This window comes from Cydia pomonella, chromosome 9 (assembly GCF_033807575.1).
Source record: "Cydia pomonella isolate Wapato2018A chromosome 9, ilCydPomo1, whole genome shotgun sequence".
In the NCBI taxonomy this organism is placed as follows: Eukaryota; Metazoa; Arthropoda; class Insecta; order Lepidoptera; family Tortricidae; genus Cydia; species Cydia pomonella.
In genome coordinates, this window is record NC_084711.1 from 4,881,300 (window position 1) to 4,897,147 (window position 15,848).

Here is a 15,848-nt window from a genome sequence, read left to right on the forward strand (position 1 = left end):
GCTATTGGTCAGATGTCCATTTATATGTAACCATTGTACTGACTGTGCGGTTCCGAGTAACTTCAGATTGTGGTTTGAGCCTAGATGTGTACGTTGCACAACGTAGTTAGCGTGGTTTTCGACGCATTACTTTTCCTACTAAAAAAGGCGTATGTACACACTCCAACTAACTCTTATACGACATATTGTTTCAAGATGGTAGGAGCATTATTACGGCCTAGTTAGCAGTGGCGCAAGCCTTACATGTGTAACCCTAATGTTTCACTTAAACAAATGATGCGAAAATCTTATTGAATGGGGAATAATATGTTAATTATGTTCGTTATTATTTATTAAGTTATTGAGGAAACGCCAGTGACAAGTCATTGTTCGGCAGGGAAAGTTTGATTCCGTGCTTCTGCCGATAGAATAGATAAAATACACGTTTGTGTTAAGGTTTTTTTTTAGTTCACTATTACCACTAAATCTAGATATGTTTAAGGTTCTTTTTCCTTTTACAGCATATGCGACAAAAGATATACATGTTTTTAAGAAACAATCGCCTGTAAACTGTAAATTGCGGTATACACGAACCATGCGAAAATGGACTCTTTGTTACCGCAAGAAGAATCTTACTCCACTTATTTCACGTATATTCTTTCCTCCTTCACTATTATCTTTCACAGTCACGTCCCTGTGCTGCACGATCGTGCAATAAAAAGATCGTAACTACGTACACACTGAAGAATTATTAGTGCATTGTTCCCTTGGATGTTAACACAGGGTTGTACAAAGGGTGCTCTCAGACGAACACTCGAGTGTTAGTGCTCACTGCTCAGCCACATGTCCTTATGACTTGCTTACACGACAGTTCGGTGTTTGCGACCTGCACTTAAGGGCCGAGGCTTCCGTGATAGGCGGCTGCTTTACGTCGACGTGTACATAAGTAGGTGTAACATAAGTAATAGCGCCAATTCGAGACTCACTAGTGGTGATCCCAATGCTTTACCATGAGATGAGCACGTTTACTATTAATTTAAATAGTTTTTTGAGCATTTTCTCGTATTGGCTCCTAGCAATTTACTATTTTGAAATAATTTCAAATGTTATGAACACTTGAAATTTTATATTTTTAAACGACAAAATGTACCCAATCTTTTGATTAGTCGTACCTAGTTATAAAATACATACTAATTTTCTTAAAGGTATTTGTAACATTATCGGTAATAGGGTATACTTAACTTTCTTTTTCCGACTCCCTTCATGTTCTCCTCACAGAAAACCCAAAGCAATTTGTAATGCCTTTAAGAAAATGAAAAAGGTCGATGCCCCGACGCTTTTTACAGAGCTTATTACGATTTTAGACATTTTCCTTAAATTGCCGACGAATGTTTGGTTTTCATTAATTTTATTCAAATTTTGAGGTGTTAATACCTCAAAATAATTAATTCTAGAGAAAATCCCTCAGTGGACGATGACCTTGCTTATTAAATATTGAAAGCGGCACAATTATTTCTAGTGAAAGTAATTGACAACAGTGTTGCATCGTAATAACTTTGCTCAGGGGTATTGTTGTGCGTCGGCATCTCGTGCCATCACAATACGCTGTTAATCAGAAGCGAGTATTTGTTTCATCGTTTAACGACAAATATATTCGTCAACGTCGAGCCACAAAGCGTATAAATCTTCTATACAACATGATGTTTAACGCAGGCCTGAGCGTACAATACGAAGATAGACGTTTCTTGTCTTTGCCAAACAATCTCACAATGATATTTGAGTTTTATACTGATTGAGAATGAACTGAGAAGACACGGCCACCTGAAAACAATTGACGTTCGGGAGAGCTAGCGATAGTCAATAATTATTGTTCATCATTTAAAAGGAAAGCTCACGCGGCCTTGCATACTGCCTACGAAGGTCACATGTCTATTCGCGCATAATGGATGCGAGATGATAGCCGGGATAAGTCCTCGGTGACAGGACTGAGTGACGTCACGCAAGTCCTAACTACGCACTCGACTCCGTATAAGGCTCATTTTTGTCCCATTGTACTCAAGCCCAATTGATGACGAAGAATGCGCAGATTTTTTATCCGGAATCCGACCTTTACCCTTTAAATTCTATAAGGTATTCCGAATGGTAACAGGATTGTTGATGAAACTTGAACGTTCTCGCTATTCATTCTAGTCCGAATCTTATTACTCCTTGTCGTGAAAATGGGATAACAAATCAAATAGTTACTTTTGGATAGGCTGTTATCAAAAATTTTATTGCTTCACAAAAATCTCTTTCGTCTCGCCTCTTGTAAAATACCCCGCGGTGCGTGTAGTTTTTTTAAAGTTAACAAGGATGTCCATGGGTTCCTAAAACATGTCAGTGATGGATTATAATTATGTATTAAAATACCAACCAAAATACTTACTCAAAAACACGAAGCAGTGCCGGTTCGCAACAGTGACGTTGCTATCTTTTTTGCTGCCGTTCCGTCTTCGGAAAGCTCATCGCGTCAAAAACTGCCGTCCATTACCGAACATAGCGCTGCCTTCGCGCGCAATTCTTTTATTAATTGTCAGACCAATTCAGTGGAGGATATGACGCCATAGCGGCGGCGCACGCGCGTGATCCACCTGCTAATGATCCTGCAAAGGCACGCAATCGGTATTCATCCTTGAATAGTTTGAGGTAGAAATTGTATTGTTAGTTATTTTATTGTTACCGCACGCGTGCCAACGGGCCTTAGTATGCTGAATTTCGTATGCACCCCTTCGTGATTCACTATCTAAATTGGTGACAGTATATTATTCATAACGTAGCGGTGGCGGCATGCACCGCTTGCAGTTACGCCATTGCAGCAAGTTTCGATGTTTCCCACAGACTCCTAATGGCATACTTATCAGTAGCAATCCATTACTGTCGCTGAGAAAATGAAGATCGAATAACTCTTGCCTCACCTCTCTTGACTATTTTTCAACGCACGATAGCTAGGCGATGCCATAATTTATTCTCTCGACTGATCGCTTTTAGGTTTCAGGAATAGATTAGCGAACAGATCGAGCATCGATATTACACGGGAAGTTCGCACGATATTGTTCCCAAGCGGCTTGCGTAATCACAATCATCCATTTTGAAATATTAAGGTTTGAGTTCGAAAACTGCAAGTTGCGATGACAGCGTGTAAACTGCTCTCGTTTAGCCAGCGTACATATTGATTTTATTTATCTGATCTAGAGTGCTCTAAATGCCACGAGCGGTGTAGCTGCTCATTTATTTAGTTGGGTATTGAGAAACACGATCGTTACTATCAGACTTTTATTATTTATAGTAATTTTGTCAAACGTTCGCCTACATAACGTTTTTCTTATTTTGTCAGCCGCCTTCGGTGACCTGCGTTATGTCACGACACATGACACTGCGATTGGTTTCATAATGCTTATACTGTTTGCATTCAAACGGCTTGCGCTGGTGCAGCCTTCCGAGTATCGAATCGCAAATCAATTAGAGTCGGACGCCTATGTGCATCGCGTCTGCTTATGGTTGCACTCCTAAATACGAACTCGCGTTAATTAGATAACGTACGTTTATTCAGATAACGTAAAATAAGATTGTTCTTATATTTATGGCCGCTTACCACGTCTTGCGCTGTCGCGCGCGCTTGACATATGGAGTTGCAGGCAACAACTCAAGTCATGCTAAGCTGTTTGATTTCTTAAATTAGAATATATGATATTAGAAATACGAAGCTACGAAGCCCATTTAATTATTTATTATTTCCATTTTTTTAAATCTACCAGCCCTCTCAAGTGGAAGTCGACCGAGTTTTAATAGTAAGCTTACCTCACATGGTGGCATCTCATTAAGGAGAAAATAATGGGTTTTTTGCGCTTGCCTACTATCTGTTCTTAAAGAACTTCTTGATTACCTACCATCTGCCTTACTGATTGGTATAATCATTCACTGTACTCATCAGCAGGTAGATATTTACCTACTTGTGCATTTAATGAATGATAAAAGATTTAAAATATTGTACCACTCACTTTTTTGCTAATTAGGTAACTTTTATAATTTTATAATATTTTTTTATCCTATTGGCTTAAACAATTACATACACACCACGTACAAAACATTGTCTTTATATGAAATAGATTTTGTTAAACCGTTTAGTAAAATCCGGCAACAGATTTGCCTACTAAAAGGATTACAGAATCATTTCGAAACCAAACATTTTAAGAGAATTATTATACGGTACAAGAGTTAACTAAGTGTTTATCACCTTCACAGCTAGCTTGCCGCTTGACCAAAACCAATCGGATTGTCAATCAGAGCCATTACGATATTTGCGTTCGTTACGAAATTCTATAGCTTTCCTCGGCTGGCGGCGTTATGCGTACGCGCCATACAAACCCCCAACTCCAAAACGTCATAAGAGTATTTCAGCCTTATGCATACTTAATGCATAATTTAATCGGACGCCATGAGACTTGTCGATTTTCTATTTTGCAACTCTGACGCCGCTTGTTGTAAACAAACGTCACTCAAATTACTACATTTTATTGGTGATTTCTTTGGCATCGCCTCCTAAGTGTTTCTTAACTCAGATCCAGCTATTTCGAAAACGCCCTGTCAGAATTATGTATCTGCCATTGACCTAATACTGGTTTTGATAAGTCGAGTTAGAAATTAGATTGGAACAACAAATTGTGGGACTGTAATGGACTCGGTGGCGGCTAACGAGCCTTTAAGGTTATTTATTTTAATTGAACAGCGATAACATTAATTCCAAAGGGCAATCACAGTAATCTAATAAACTTGTTTCGTTTATTGGCTTTTAGAATTATCTCTCAACTAAAGATTAACTAAATCACCAGAACGTTTAGACTCTGAAATCAGATACAACAGTAGCCCAATTGCAGATACCTTAGACCAAAATACCGGTTTCCTAGCCCTGAAGCGGAGAGCAAGATCCGCAAAACAAATGACAATCGCGGGGCATTTTATCAAGCATCATCAGTGGCCCCCACCGTGGTTGTCGATGTCGCCGTCTTCCGCCGCGTCCGTCCATCACTCCATTGTACATTGTGCGTCTATCCGTCTGTCCTTCCCTCTGTCAGAGCAACCCGCGGGCCGCGCGTTCCTGGAACGGATGCCGGCGCGAGAGCCGATGAAAATGTACACGCCATTAAAGTCTATTAGACCATGTTTTGTACCATAGCGGACACTCGGACAGCTATGAAATTTCCGCTACTTTTTCTTTAATTGCATTGTGAACAAGGGAATAGCGGTAGTCGCGGTTGATTGGTTTGCACTTCGTGGTGCAGAGCATTAATAATTCAATGAATGGAATTGTCGTAGGCTAATATTTAATACCTAACCAACCAATTTTGTCATAATATTGCTCATTTTTTCACTCATGCTTTTTTCTACAATGTAGCAGTTATATCCTGACTGTCATGGCGATAAAATGATGTAATTTAAGATTCAGATCTTTGGCAGTGACTTATCTACCAGGAATTATTTCCAGAAAAATAAGGGCGAAGCAGATTTAACTACTCGATTACCAATATTAACGCAGATACTTACATATGGCAGTAAATTCAATCAAAACCAAACAAACAGCTCTCAAGCAATTGCAAGAGCAAGCAAATACGGCGAACCATAAAATGATCAACGGCCATATGGCCCGATCATCCTTTAGTGCTAAAATGAACTTCATCGATTAACTATGTCATCCCAATTTAAACCGTAACATATGCACTTTAAAGTATTAATTAAATAAATGGTCATTCTGTTTGATGCATTTGGTTTAAACGAGTGTTATCGCGTTTACAGGGTTAAAATGGGTTACGTCTCGAATCAAGTATGTTGGAGTTTCGATCTTAAGGTTTAGAACATTTAGTTTTAAATATAAGCTGGTTGTTTGAGGATTTCATGTTCTTTTATTTGAAGTGTGCAATATGGCGGATCCGCCAGACCGAGTGTCTGCGATGCGGCGTGCACGTTATGTGCACTATTTGTGTTCATTTGTTTTAAATTACGGATGCGTGGAAAAACATTGCGTAAATAATTGCAACGGATTTGTGTGTGTTCTACACGTTAGTTTACTGTGCATGGCATGTAAGAAAACGAGTTATTTACGTTATTAGCGTAAACGAGTAAAGACAAAGAAAGCTCCACTAAAGAACGGATCTTCAACCTATCGTGATTATTGAGGATTTATGAATGACATTTTGAACGTACCTATAGTTTATAGTGACTTTAGGTTAAACATCCGTTAACTGATTGATTGAATATAAGACTGACAATGTAACATTTATGGTAATTTTGGTTATAAACTTATTTAATGGTGTTAACGGTGTTTTTCTTCATCGATTTCTTCATCGATAACCTGTCGTGCGATTTATTTTATGTTTCTCACTGCGTCATTTAATTTAATGATTTTATAGTTGGTGCAAACAGCAACACTTTAAATATCCATTGGTGGACCTTGTGCCTTTTGTATTAAGGTATGGATAAACGATAACAGTATGGGCGATGGTACATATACTCTCGACAGATTATGCGCTTTATTAATATTGACTTCCGTATTCTCAAATTACATAGAAATGTCCCACAACATATCTATACGCACGTGCATTTTGAAGACACAAATTTGGAACTCAGTTATGATTTTCCAGAACGATTACATTTTTAAGACAAATAATACTTGAAAAATGGTACCTGTAGCTCAAGAGTAGCGCGAAGATTCTCGCTACATAATAGAATACCGCAATATCCATAAAAACAGATCCTTTGTAAGATATTAAATATAAATTGCAAAGTGCGTGTAACAGGACGTCTACAGTTACCGCTGGTCCGGGAAGTAGCAGCTACATTTCTTACCTGGAGGAAAAAACACTGCGGACATTTCTATAAGTAGCCTCACTGTCTAAGAATGAGGAATAGTTACTAAGATCTGAGGTTGTTGTCCTGTCGTAAAAGTTAATAATAAATATATCAAATGGTTATCCTGTTAGTGTGTTCAGATTAGCGATGGGCAATTTCTGAAACATTTCACGTATTTCCTTAACGGTGACATATTTCAACTTTTGAAAATTACATAATTGACAAGAAATGTTACTGATAGAAATGTTACTGCATAAATTTCACTTAAAATTCATGCATCTTTTCCGCTACTCATGACGTCAGTTGGACGGATTGTGATCGGAAAATTCGAGAACATATGACAGTAGCCGCATGGCTAAGGGGTAATCGCACCCGCTTATTATACAATGGACGTAAGTTCAAGTGCACGCTACGCTGCGCCTTTTTTTCAATGTTTTAAGCATATTTGCTACTTGTTTTGCTTCATGTGTGTATTAGACATAATTATTGCATTTTAATCTCTCATATATGAAATTTCATTTTACTCTTTCTTATTCGTTATCCTAATACACCATAATATTCGTAATGTCTTTATTGAGCATTATAGACTCCGCTTGACGTTTTATTCTATTTGGCAGGCTGTTCGTTCCAATAAAAAAAATGTGCCCAATTTTGAGACAGTAAAGCAGGCAGATCTTTAACAAATTCTTTATCTAAATATATTATATAGCAAAGTCGCCCCGCCGCGTCTATCTGTCTGTCCGCTAAAAACTCGAAAACTAAGAAAAATTAAAAGAAATATAAGCGAAATTTTCCATTTGAAACTTACAGTAACATACATGAAATTTAAGTGTAAGTTTCACTGCCCATCACTAGTTCAGATTTAATTCTATTACCGATTATTTTGTCATCTACTCGTATAATCTACTAAGAATCTATCGAAACTTTATTACCATACAACTATTAAAGTATAAGTTCCTTTTTACTACTGCCTACATTTAAATGTTGCATTCTACATTCTACGTTGATACGATCTCGATCGTGCCAAACGTGTACGCAGGCTGGGCTACTCGCCATGCTCGGTATTCAGCAGTGAGTCCGGGCTTTATCGTTTATCCCACCATCACTTGTCTATGCTATGCGTGGACGCAGTGCAACGCGTCCGTCCGCAGCCGGGGTGAACGTCCTGCCTAGGAAATATATTTACTGGAAGCGAATAAGGAAAGAAACGCAAATTGAAAAAGTATTTGCATATTTAGTAATGATATTCAAAGAAGTATTTACATACCTATTCAAAATCACGGACTAAGTCTAAAAAGTATTTGTATATTCTAAGCATAATATCAAAAGTTGTAAAAAGGTCGTGAACTCACTTAGAAATTCGAATGTTTGATTTGATTCCCGAAATAGAACTCTTTTTTATAAAAGATCGATAATATCTCGTTTGTTTTTACAAATACCACGGAACTTCGTTGATATTTGATTTAAATGACAACATACATATAAAATCCTAAGCGTTTAAGAACATCTACTTAAAATGTTTATCAAAATTTTAAATCGAGCATTTAATGGAATCAAGATGACTCTATAACACGTAGCTCTGTAATACGTAGGTTACGTATTACAGGGCGCTAATGATTTATTACTCATTGACAACTATCTGTGGTTAGTCTATAGTTTACCTTTCCCATTTCCACTGTCCACCATTTCGAATAAATGGAACTAAAAACGTCTACTGGCGCAAATTTGCACTGTATTTTTTATTTCGAATCTTTGCATCCATTGTGCTGCCAAAATTAGCGTCGAGCTTTTAGATTTTAAAGTCATGGGATTTTTAACCTTTCGTCATGCCTACATCGATTATGTTAATCGGTATTACTCCATAACCCTAACCGCACAATGCAGATACATAATCGGCAAGACAATCACACCCACCGCTTCCAGTCGTTTCCGCATGAAAGCCCTGAGTGGGCCGAATGCATTGCCAATTATTGTTTACTTTCTACACCTAATTGCATATTTATTTCGGCCGCGGATCCATGATTCATGCCAGGTGTCTGATTACAATGATCGACGGAAACAAACAGTGCGAGAAGGATGTGGATGCTGAATAGTGGGTACCTACTTGCTTTTGCATTGCTAAACATAACTGAGTACCTACTTTCTAACTTACAAACACACACACTCGCAGTTCAACAAAGTGCCTGTTGTTTCTGAATGTATAAATTCATTACAAAAACAATTCTAATCCATATAGGGCAAACTATAGTCCCCATATCCCTACACCCTCTTGTATAATGAAAGGAAGCTTGCGCCCAGCTGTGGACATCTTTGGGCTGATACGTTGATGATGAGGGCAAAGATTAAAACTTTCACGGATCAATGATGCGCCGAATTAGAGCATGAATAAAAGCTATCAAATGCTTAAATGTGTAAGAAACAGTTGTACCATTGGTACTGACACTGCCTATAAACGGATACATGTAATCAATAGAGACATCAAAGCTACACAAGCATCCGAGAGATCTGTTCCGGTGAAGCGCGAATGATGCGTTTCGGGGTCGCCGGCGCACGCTTCGCTGCGCCTAGCAACGCGCACACGCTATCTTCTATACTGTGTATGTGTGGTGACAGTATGGAAATGTAGTCATAAATATTTGCAAAACATCCATTGTCATACATTAGAATACCTGATACCGACTTTTAGTAAGTGCAATGGGTACATATTCCTGGAAAAGTGGAGAAGACTTTTGTGACCTCAAATTTGGATATTATTTGATATTGCCAGTAATAAATCTGTTCCATAGGCGTATTTCCATTTGTTCCCGCCTCAAGTATGACGACGTCCCATAGCTTGCTGGTGCCGGCCGCCACAGGCGCACAAAGCATAGCCCGCGTTAGAGTATTTTCTTTCACGCATTATACAATGACACTAAACTTCACACTTGAGTTATTTTTATCCGTGACCTGATGTACAGTATGTTTGTTCTGAAAACGTAATAATAAATTATTTTCGGCATTTAAAATTACAAAGCTGGAAGTGGGGCAACGTGGTGATTAACATGCGGCACGTTGCACAACGCTATCGTTTTACTAGCTAAATAATACTAATAAGAATACCTACATGAAAAGAGGCTATCAGTGATCGCCTCAATTTCTTAAGTACCGCATAAAAAACAAATTGTCATGTTTTGTTTATAGCATTTTTTCACATAGCCGGGATAGCTGTCCAATCCATATCCTTGAAACACAAAATATTCAAAATAGACAAAATAACAGTTGTTACCTTACCCAAGCTATGTGAAAAATACTATAGGTACTATGTACAAATTGATTCTATGTCGTTATTGAAATTTTAGGAAGAATATTTTTCCTTACATCGTGAATCGACATGTAACTTGCTTGTAACAATCAAATTAATGTCAAAAATGACACTGATGTAATGACATTGCATAGCATAACGTCAAATTCTGAATACAATTAGGGTTTTATCGTAAATTGTAGTTATCGTTCGAAACAACCGTGCCAATGACCGATTTTGACGTTATTACGTGTATTAATCATATAATCATATTTACATCAAAGCTTGGCCTTAATAACAAGCGTAATAAGCTTCTTTGCCTACCTCTACTTAACCTGTCTTTGATGATTATTCAATTAATGCTTACCTACATTTGCGATTCTCGTAGTAGTAAACCCACGTTACTTGCGTTATTTTTAGACTGTTTGTGGGCAAATCTAATTTTACTGGCAACTGACAGACAGTGTATGGTATTATGAGTAATGCAATTTATGCAATCGACGGGGCGTCGAACGTGGCAGACCATACAGTGTACTGACTAATGCGTAATGTGTCACAAGTGTGGACGTTAATTGAATTTACTTGACGAAAGAGTCTTCAAGTGGTCTGTTTTGACACTTGTTATCATATATTTGGGTCATAAATGATTTTATCTGTGTCTGACAGTTAATTGCATGTAATGAGCATAAATATATAATATGACATAGCTTTTTATTTTTCAATCCGAGTAAGCCGAGTAAGGTGTAGTTTTCCAAAGTATTAGGCCAAGGACGCGGCTTCATGGTTAAAAATACGCTAAGGTTTGCTAAAAAGCCCAATGTTATCTGCATTGAAGTATGATTTAGCCACTGCCGTTACGTTATCTCATAACGTTCTTATAAAACAAAAATAGGCTATAAACTATGATTGTATGAAGAATCTGACCCAAATGCGATCGTGACGTGCGCACCTGACGCAACCCGGCGATATCAGGACGTCTGGCTTCTGTGTTCTGTATACTTCAGACTATCCTCGTCCACGAGAGCCGGATGCGTTCATACAACTCGCACGTTGTAAGCACAAAGTACACAGGTTGCGCAAGCTGTTCCTTGTAAAGCCTTCAGTATTTTCCAAGTATCGATGTTTTCTCTAACATTTAGTGTATGCTAACTAACGTGTTTAATTACCCACCTACTTGCTGTTGCGACAGTGAAGCTCTATGAATCATAGTCACTTAAGCGGCTGTCTACAGGACGTTGCTCCACTTACTCTAGCCTGAAATAAAAGTAATACTAAAATTACAAAACGCAGTCTAGGTTATACCTTATGCAATGCACAATCGATTACAGAAGATATCTATGACGATCTTTCACGCAAAATAGCACTCTTAAGCAGCCTACAGGCTTTCTAGCGCATTACGCAATGCGGTGACTCATATTTACCAAAATTAATATAGCGAAGCCTTCCAGACCACTTCTGCAGTCGTAAAACGGCGTTGAGTCATCCGATTGTAGCAAAGTTTTATTGTTCATTCGGCACTAAGCGCTTTCAATTAGATAAAATGTCAGCCCATAGTGCAGAGCGAAGTGCCGCAATAGTTACGTAAAATACAAATGCAAATATTACGGAAATAAGTTACTTATTTCAAAGAAAGCGTCGTTGAAAATGTCCAAGTAATGGTGACTTAATGGGCTATTCACTTCGCCGTCAATCGTCTTCGTCTGTTGTCCGAAATATATTAGGAAGTAAATAAGTAGGTACGCGGCGGCGTTTTCCAATATTTTATGACTTTGTAAGTGTCCAACTATTTTCGCAACTTCAGAAAGCAAGTTACGACTGTAAATCAGTGCTTAAGTGAGTGCTTAAGTTTCTAGAAACTATTACAGTCTTATTTGAAAAGGAGACTTTTCGCTGTAATTTTATTTCTTAATCTATGTGAAATGACATTTAGCTACACCGTGACTATTGACCTCTGTGTGATGTGTTACACACATAAGCACATAATTTGTGTTTGTTATTGTGTAAGAATGTCTATGAACCGTGACTCAGCTACCGTGCACTTGCCGTGTTACGGAAGAAAAATCTAAAATGAGTGAATTTAAGCTAGTAAAGTTTACTCACTTATCCAGGTGTACAGTCAGCGTCAAATACTTTGTAGCAGTCAAAGTGGCCAAATAGTTCGGTACACCATACTAAATATATGGTGTACCGAACTATTTGGCTACTTTGGTTGCTACAAAGTATTTGACGCTGACTGTACAACTAGCACTAAATATCAAGGAAAACCGAATATAACGGTTTTCATAGTTGGAAAAACCTTTTGACCATCTCTGAAATCAGATACCTACTAAATATTTCTTCGAATGAAATTGGCATGAATTAGGCATTTCACTGTCGTCATAGGATTCAGGAGTCTGTCACGCATTTGTAAATTTAAATACATACTACGAGTTTTTCCACAATCTTAAGAATTCTCCGAAAATCGTGCAGGAATAACTGATGATTTCTTTTCTCCAGATGCCACTGAAAACTATTTGAAATAAAATTTTGGGGGAAAAAAATACATGAAACTTGGCAAGCAATTGCGAGATCTTTGCCTGAAGTTTTTATCTAATTAAGCGTCAATTTCTCGAACAATTTTATTGCAGTCGAGCGTGTAGTGAAAAAAGTTGAACTCTCTCAATTGCTGGTGGCAGAGGAAAAGTATGACAAATCGGTATCGTTCGCTGCGGATGAATTTATGACCGCGACGGTCGTTCGCGGCTGACCATAAATTACAACAAAGAAACGAACTCAAAATGAAAACTACGACTGAAAGTTGATTTTCAATAAACAAACTTGTAAATTAAATGTTGTGTTGTATTTTGTGTTTCAATCAAAAATTATAGAGTATTAACGTTGGAAATATACCAATTTTAGATTCACCCCTCAAAAACGATATTCATACAGTCTATCCGAATCATTTTCTTTATGTTTGTGATGACTATAATTTTAATTACGTAGATCAAATAAAAACGTTAAGCACATGTACCTATGTGAGAACTGAGCAATATAAGTGCAACATGCAACCAACGTGGTGAGTGAACTGTCCGGAAAAAGCCATCAATTTCCGAACCGTGAAAACGGCGATTTGGCAGACGGCGCGGAGTCTGCGCGGGATCACTTTCTCCGGCGCGCAGTCCTTCAGACGCGCGCGCGCCGCCCGCCCGCACTCTGCACTCGCGCTTCCGGAAATTCAATTTCATTACCGTTTCACGCATCGATATTTTAATCGTGATAACTGCCAGTGCCGAATGATTTACAGTGAGTAATAACGGAACACTTTCGAACCGATCCGTGTCAATCATCGACGATATTTCGGAAGTTTAGGCTGTTGCCCGCGTTTATTGCCGGTAGTGTTTTCGTGTGAATCTCCTGGATGCAGTGAGGGGCTTGGGAGTGCCGGCTGCGAGTGCATATTGTGCAGAACGAGAAATAAAGGCCGCGATGTATTGTGACTTCTGACGCTTGTGGACGGTAGCCAAGTCATGACGCTCTGGTACACAGATTTACTGGTGAGCTTATAAACACTGAAATTGTCATTTGTTTCGTCAAAGCAATTAAAACAGAAGTAGTGTAGGTACCTTCTCGGACGCGTACTCCCACTGTTGTGATATTCTTGACAGCCTATTTATTGTGTGCAACGAAAATAACAACCGACATAAACAAACATATATTTAGGGTCTGTGTAAAACTCAAATATATATATCAGTTTTCAGTTTTATATTTTTTTGGTGTACAGTCAGCGTCAAATACTTTGCAGCAGTCAAAGTAGCCAAATAGTTCGGTACACCATACTAAATATATGGTGTACCGAACTATTTGGCTACTTTGGTTGCTACAAAGTATTTGACGCTGACTGTACCAAGACCGTATTTTTAATTTATTCTAAATAGGCTACGGATACTGCTTACGATCAGGCGGGCCGTATGCTTGTTTGCTACCGACGTAGTATAAAAAAAATGCAAACAAGCCATTGGTTATGATTCTGAACTCAGGGGGGCACATACGAGTTGCCGGCATTTAAAACACCTTAACAGTACAAACTCATTTTGTGAAGAACCTCATTCTCCATTCTAAACTTCCATGAGAAAACCTCGACAGGAAGCTCATTCTCCTTGTCGTGACATCTATAATATTGACTTAGGTTAGTTTCCAATCTATGGAAATGACGGCTTAATTAAAACTGAATTGCTGAGAAAGCAATTAAGTTCCCAATAAAGCGTGTTTTGAGACAGACCCCATCCGGCGTAGACGGCGAGACACTAAATCAATTAAAACCAACTTGAAGACATCGTTAAACCATTAAGAGTCGTGCAATTCTCTCATATAGGTAATATGGATGGAGGCGTTATAGTGTCTCACAATTACTATCATTTGAAGGTACAGGCAATTGACCTAGAAGTAACATGTTATTACATATCGACGCTTCGGGCGCCACTCCTGCCTAGATATCTATCTATCAGGTCAATTGCTTTAGCTAGTTTCAAATTTCTTTCGTTTACTTTCTACATAATGATTGCGGTCAGAGTCTTGCATTAGGTTTAATGTACCCAAGTGTAGTATGCTCGTTAAGGGTCCCTGCTAATTTGCCACTAGTTAGTGCGTTTCCTGCGGAGGTGCGCGGTCCTCGCCGACGCTCGACGCTCGTTACGTCAGCGTCCCACTTCTGAGTTCTGACGACGCGCCGCTGACCTGCTAATTGCACTCATATGAATAGGTTACGATCGTGTAATGTCGTCACCAAAAACACATGTTTTATTTTATGAAAGAGTATGTGTGTCGTTCGACAAAATTCAATTGCAAGTCCTTTTGTATTTTCACCGAGAGTGTGATCATCGGTAACTTTCTAACAAAATCCGCAAAATAGAAATCTCTTTGTTACAAGTTTCATGAGCTGGTCATTACCGAATCGTCTTTTAACAGGTAGACAATGTCAACACTGCTAATGTAGCTGTCAAATGATGATCGCGATTTCTTCTCACGTTAACAATGAGATAGATATGCTCGAAAGGTATATCAGCTCACGAAAGGTTAAGCCATTATCGAGAGTATATCATTTAACTTTGACGACTTTAATACGCTTTTTTTTGACGGCTTTCACTGTTAAAAATTAAAAAATACGAAATAATATAAAGCAAGTTAGAGTCGTTTGTTTCAAGCATTGTTATTGAGTTAAAGGCCGTCTAAAACGAAAGGGCCATTTATATCCGTCACATGAAATATATTTGTAATTATACTGATCGGTATCAGCGGAGGTCCGCGGAAGACGCGACCGCGACCGCATTCGGTCGTTTGCACTTTCGATTTCCTGCACTGCAGCCCGGCCTCGGGCGCAAATAGACAAATACTCGTAAGCTACTTACCGTGAAAAACAAAGCATCTATTCATCTTTAACCGAGTGTAGGCGCCGCCAGCTATTAGGGTTCCTTAATTCCGTATTAAAAACGTTATTTGGCTACCTACAACATTTACTTATTTGTTTCTATCTACTTTAAACTCCTTACACTTCTCAGAGCACTTGAATTTAAAAGTAATTAAGAAGAAATCCTAAATGATTATTACTTATTACGTTACTAATTACGTGCATTAGAGTACATAATTTAGAGTAAATTTTCTCTGCAGTGCGAATAGTCTCTTCTGCTCAACATCAGTATCAGATCTACTTCTTACATTTAAGCTCGTCTTC

At 38.4% G+C, this 15,848-nt stretch overlaps 1 protein-coding gene across 12 annotated transcripts in view; it reads left to right on the plus strand.

Annotated features, from left to right (window-relative positions):
- LOC133521156 (rho GTPase-activating protein 23) overlaps positions 1-15,848 on the plus strand; it is a 418,099-nt gene that overhangs the window by 392,891 nt on the left and 9,360 nt on the right. The gene's annotated exons all lie outside the window — the stretch shown is intronic.